Raw genomic sequence first — 5,965 nt, forward strand, 5'->3', positions numbered from 1 at the left:
CCCAGCCAACGTTGCACCGTCCCCAGCATCCGTTGCAACGCCCCCAGCCAACGTTGCAACGCGCCCTGCCTCCGTTGCAACGCTCCCAGCCAACGTTGCAACGAGCCCTGCCTCCGTTGCAACGTCACCAGCATCCGTTGCAACGCGCCCTGCCTCCGTTGCAATGCGCACGGCCAACATTGCACCGACCCCAGCATCCGTTGCACTGCCCCCAGCCAACGTTGCAACGCGCCCAGCATCCGTTGCAACGCCCCCAGCATCCGTTGCAACGCCCCCAGCCAACGTTGCAACGCGCCCTGCCTCCGTTGCAACGTCACCAGCAACCGTGGCAACGCGACCTGCCTCCGTTGTGACGCCCCCGGCCAACGTTGCAAAGCGCCCTGCCTCCGTTGCAACGTCACCAGCATCCGTTGCAACGCTCCCAGCCAACGTTGCAACGCGCCCTGCCTCCGTTGCAACGTCACCAGCATCCGTTGCAACATCACCAGCATCCGTTGCAACGCGCCCTGCCTCCGTTGCAACGTCACCAGCAACCGTGGCAACGCGACCTGCCTCCGTTGCAACGCCCCCAGCCAACGTTGCAACGCGCCCTGCCTCCGTTGCAACGTCACCAGCATCCGTTGCAACGCGCCCTGCCTCCGTTGCAACGTCACCAGCCAACGTTGCAACGCGCTCAGCATCCGTTGCAACGCCCCCAGCCAACGTTGCAACGTCACCAGCATCCGTTGCAACGCGACCTGCCTCCGCTGCAACGCCCCCAGCCAACGTTGCAACGCGCGCAGCATCCGTTGCAACGACCCCAGCATCCGTTGCAACGCGACCTGCCTCCGCTGCAACGCCCCCAGCCAACGTTGCAACGCGCGCAGCATCCGTTGCAACGACCCTAGCATCCGTTGCAACGTGACCTGCCTCCGCTGCAACGCCCCCAGCTTCCGTTGCAACGTCACCAGCATCCGTTGCAACCTCACCAGCATCCGTTGCAGCGCGCACAGCGTCGGGTCCGTCCCCTGCAACTGACCAGTCACTATGCCTGGTCACCGTGATGGGGTACGCGTGTACTGGTACCCATGGGAGCGAGACAGCAGTGGCTTGTTTCCGTCCTCGCAGGGTGCCTGCTCACCCTTTCCCGGGTGCGTCTTTCTACGGGGACCACGTTCTGGGCCTTGGGGTGGCCCGACCTTGCTGGGTGCCAGCTCTCCCTCGGGCAACGTCCTTCCCCGGTTGACCGCGTGCCGGGTCTTGCTGCCTAGGGGAGGACCAATCATTGCGCGTAGTGCTGGCATTGCGCCCAGCAATCCTTCGGCCAGGTCGAGTCTGGGCAACTGGAGACGCCTCCGTATAATAGGCTGCCGAGCCGTTACAGAAGTCAAGCCGGTTGAGGTCGGCTTTGCCGTTCGGGGATCCGTTTGCGTTCTACGGCCCATTCTTCCCCCGGGGGCCGGGGGGGCGGCTCGCCCTAAAGAGGAAAGGTCGTTTTTGACCGGGATTTTTTCGTGCAGCCTTTAAAAAGTATTCTTAACGCCCCGACAAAACTTCAGGCAAAACTCACGAGCCAACGGTGATATGTGGAAGTTTGGGTCCTCCGTTGCAATCGCTGTGGCCGACCGGCCTGAATAGGCCACGTGCCCGTTCTGTCCGACATGCTCAGCGAAACTCCTCTAGGGGTCGAATTTCGACGCAGTTTATCCCAAGCACCTTTCGAATATACGAGATCATTCCGTCGTCGAAATTCGGCCAGGGCACACATGCTGGCCGTCCACACCCGGGCAGGTGCCCGTGCAGGCCTTGTCTATGCCTCGCCCGGGAACCCCCGCGGCTCAGTCGCGGTCGTTGCCCGGTCTCCGTTTCATGGGCCTTGGCCTGCCTCGAAAAACCTCGGCTTCTCCTAGGGACTATTTATGGCCTCGAGGATTCTTTAACTTGTGAAATTTTTCAGGGGGAGGGGACGAATCGAAGCGACAAGGGCTGAATCTCAGTGGATCGTGGCAGCAAGGGATTTAGATTGTACTCATTCCAATTACCAGATTCTATGAGCCCGGTATTGTTATTTATTGTCACTACCTCCCCGTGTCAGGATTGGGTAATTTGCGCGCCTGTTGCCTTCCTTGGATGTGGTAGCCGTTTCTCAGGCTCCCTCTCCGGAATCGAACCCTAATTCTCCGTCACCCGTCACCACCATGGTAGGCCACTATCCTACCATCGAAAGTTGATAGGGCAGAAATTTGAATGATGCGTCGCCGGCACAAGGGCCGTGCGATCCGACGAGTTATCATGAATCATCAAAGCAACAGGCAGAGCCTGCGTTGACCTTTTATCTAATAAATGCATCCCTTCCAGAAGTCGGGGTTTGTTGCACGTATTAGCTCTAGAATTACTACGGTTATCCGAGTAGTAGTTACCATCAAACAAACTATAACTGATTTAATGAGCCATTCGCAGTTCCACAGTCTGAATTAGTTCATACTTACACATGCATGGCTTAATCTTTGAGACAAGCATATGACTACTGGCAGGATCAACCAGGTAGCATCCGTCAACAACCCTGCGCGCCGAGCTGCCGACGCCCCCCGCGAGGGGAAGCTTTCGAAGGACACGGCGGCAGGCGTCTTTCCGAGAAACCGAATCATCTGAGGGACAGACGGGGATCTAAGACCCCATCCCAACCGCGCGCACCGCACCAGCGAGAACAGAACGCGCACGCAGGCCACCGTTGCCGCGCAGAGCGCCGAGACGGGTAGGACCACGGGCGTGTCTTGGAACTCCCCCGGCAATCCCACTAGGGGACTCCGGAGAGGAAAGGTTGGGGCAAGGCAGGGATACCACACCACGGGGTAGGAAACACAGGAGCCGCACAACAGTGGAACGAGCACGGTAGCTCGAGCCCACACATGGAGAGGATCCGGTGCGCCCGTTCGTTGCGCGAGGCAAGGAGCCAGACAGCACTCAAGACCCAAACACCACTCATCCGCCAACACGGTCCGCAAACCCAGCACTCCCAGACGAACCGCGCCCCGCACGCCAAGACGCGTGCAGGCAAGCGGAAGCATACGGGAGGGCCGAGCCAACGCCGCTGGGCAGGTTTCAAGGGAAGGGACAAAAGAGACTCGAGGGACAGCCCGAAGCATAAGGTGCTTCGGACGATAACCGAACAGCTGCACCGTCTAGATAAAGCCACACGAACAACCCACACCCCGCTCATCCGCCACCACGGTCCGCAAACACAGCACAACCGGACGAACCGCGCCCCGCACGCCTAGGCGCGTGCAGGCAAGCGGAAGCGCACGAGGTAGCCGAGTCAGCGCCGCTGGGCAGGGTTCGGGGGAAGCGACGAAGAACATTCAAGGGACAGCCAGATGCGTGAGGTGCTTCGGGCGATAGCCGAACAGCCGCACCGTCTTAAGCAACACGCCCAACCCACACCGCATCGGGCACCGTCGTACGTCGACCCTAGACGTAGGGCGAGCACGACACGTTGCCCCTCGGGAGTGGACACGAACAGGTAACCGTCTTCCGCAACGTGCCCCCTCAAAGTGCTGGGACGAGCACGTCGCGTTGCCCCCTGCCCACGACACCCGCTGCCGCACGCATATCCATCATCCGCGTCGTGCGCCACACTAGGCCTGGCCAAGCGTCGGGCTGCGCAAGCCGAGTTGCCCCTTGCGGGGGCGCACAGGCCGCCCGCCGTTCCCACGTCGTGCTCAGACTTGGGATGATCCCCCTAGTCCTGGGCCGAGCACAAGGTGTTGCCCCGAGCGTGTGCCCAAGGCACAACTCCACCACGCCATGCTCCCTAGGTGGTGCCTAGGTGGGCCGTGCACGGACGTGTTTCCCTTCTTGTTTGTCCTTCGGTGATCGGGGTTCGCAGCAGCCAGACGCCCGTGCTCGACCTTGGACCCGGGGCGGGGGACCCCGGCGGCACACCACAACCACAACGTGCTTGCTAGTGTGCCTAGGGGATGGCAAGGCAACGTGCATCTTGCTGGCATTGCGCCCAGCAAGCCTTTCGGCAACTCAAGTTTCAGCAACACGACACCCCTCCCCCCTATAATAGGCTGCCGAGCCATTACCAAAGTGCCACGGGTAGACATCCTTTTCCGTGAGGAGACATACTAAAGGAAAGTGCTCTAGAGGTCGAATTTTGACGCCGTTTTTTGCAACAACCTCTAGAAAAATAAGATCTTTCCATCCTCCAAATTTGGTGAATTTACACCGTGTGGATTTTTTTTGACGATTTTTTTACCGCCCGGAATGCCGGAAATTCAAAAAAAATGAAAAACGGAGCAAACCTGCGATTTTTGACCTGGATTTTTTTGTGCAGCCTTCACATAATATTACCAAGGTTCCCTCAAAATTTCACGAAAAATGCACGAGCCAATTCTGAGATATGAAAATTTGGCTCCTCCGTTGCAACGCTCCGAGCCATCGTTGCAACGGCGGGTGCCTCCGTGGGGGGCGGGGGAGCCCGGCGGCACACCACAACCACAACGTGCTTGCTAGTGTGCCTAGGGGATGGCAAGGCAACGTGCATCTTGCTGGCATTGCGCCCAGCAAGCCTTTGGGCAACTCGAGTTTCAGCAGCATGACACCCCTCCCCCCTATAATAGGCTGCCGAGCCATTACCAAAGTGCCACGGGTAGACGTCCTTTTCCGTGAGGAGACATACTCAAGGAAAGTGCTCTAGAGGTCGAATTTTGACGCCGTTTTTTGCAACAACCTCTAGAAAAATAAGATCTTTCCATCCCCCAAATTTGGTGAATTTACACCGTGCCGATTTTTTTTGCCGATTTTTTTACCGCCCGAAAAGCCGGAAATACAAAAAAAATGAAAAACGGAGCAAACGTGCGATTTTTGACCTGGATTTTTTTGTGCAGCCTTCACATAATATTACCAAGGTTCCCTCAAAATTTCACGAAAAATGCACGAGCCAATTCTGAGATATGAAAATTTGGCTCCTCCGTTGCAACGCTCCGAGCCATCGTTGCAACGGCGGGTGCCTCCGTGGGGGGCGGGGGAGCCCGGCGGCACACCACAACCACAACGTGCTTGCTAGTGTGCCTAGGGGATGGCAAGGCAACGTGCATCTTGCTGACATTGCGCCCAGCAAGCCTTTGGGCAACTCGAATTTCAGCAGCATGACACCCCTCCCCCCTATAATAGGCTGCCGAGCCATTACCAAAGTGCCACGGGTAGACGTCCTTTTCCGTGAGGAGACATACTCAAGGAAAGTGCTCTAGAGGTCGAATTTTGACGCCGTTTTTTGCAACAACCTCTAGAAAAATAAGATCTTTCCATCCCCCAAATTTGGTGAATTTACACCGTGCCGATTTTTTTTGCCGATTTTTTTACCGCCCGGAAAGCCGGAAATTCAAAAAAAATGAAAAACGGAGCAAACGTGCGATTTTTGACCTGGATTTTTTTGTGCAGCCTTCACATAATATTACCAAGGTTCCCTCAAAATTTTAGAAAAAATGCACGAGCCAATTATGAGATATGAAAATTTGGCTCCTTCGTTGCAACGCTCCGAGCCATCGTTGCAACGGCGGGTGCCTCCGTTGCAACGAAATCAGCCAACGATGCACCTAACCCAGCATCCGTTGCAACGCACCCTGCCTCCGTTGCAACGCGCCCAGCCAACGTTGCACCGTCCCCAGCATCCGTTGCAACGCCCCCAGCCAACGTTGCAACGCGCCCTGCCTCCGTTGCAACGCTCCCAGCCAACGTTGCAACGCGCCCTGCCTCCGTTGCAACGTCACCAGCATCCGTTGCAACGCGCCCTGCCTCCGTTGCGACGCCCCCGGCCAACGTTGCAAAGCGCCCTGCCTCCGTTGCAACGTCACCAGCATCCGTTGCAACGCTCCCAGCCAACGTTGCAACGCGCCCTGCCTCCGTTGCAACGTCACCAGCATCCGTTGCAACGTCACCAGCATCCGTTGCAACGCGCCCTGCCTCCGTTGCAACGTCACCA

Source organism: Arachis ipaensis, chromosome B6 (assembly GCF_059453495.1).
Source record: "Arachis ipaensis isolate K30076 ecotype BB chromosome B6, ASM5945349v1, whole genome shotgun sequence".
NCBI classification, from domain to species: domain Eukaryota; kingdom Viridiplantae; phylum Streptophyta; class Magnoliopsida; order Fabales; family Fabaceae; genus Arachis; species Arachis ipaensis.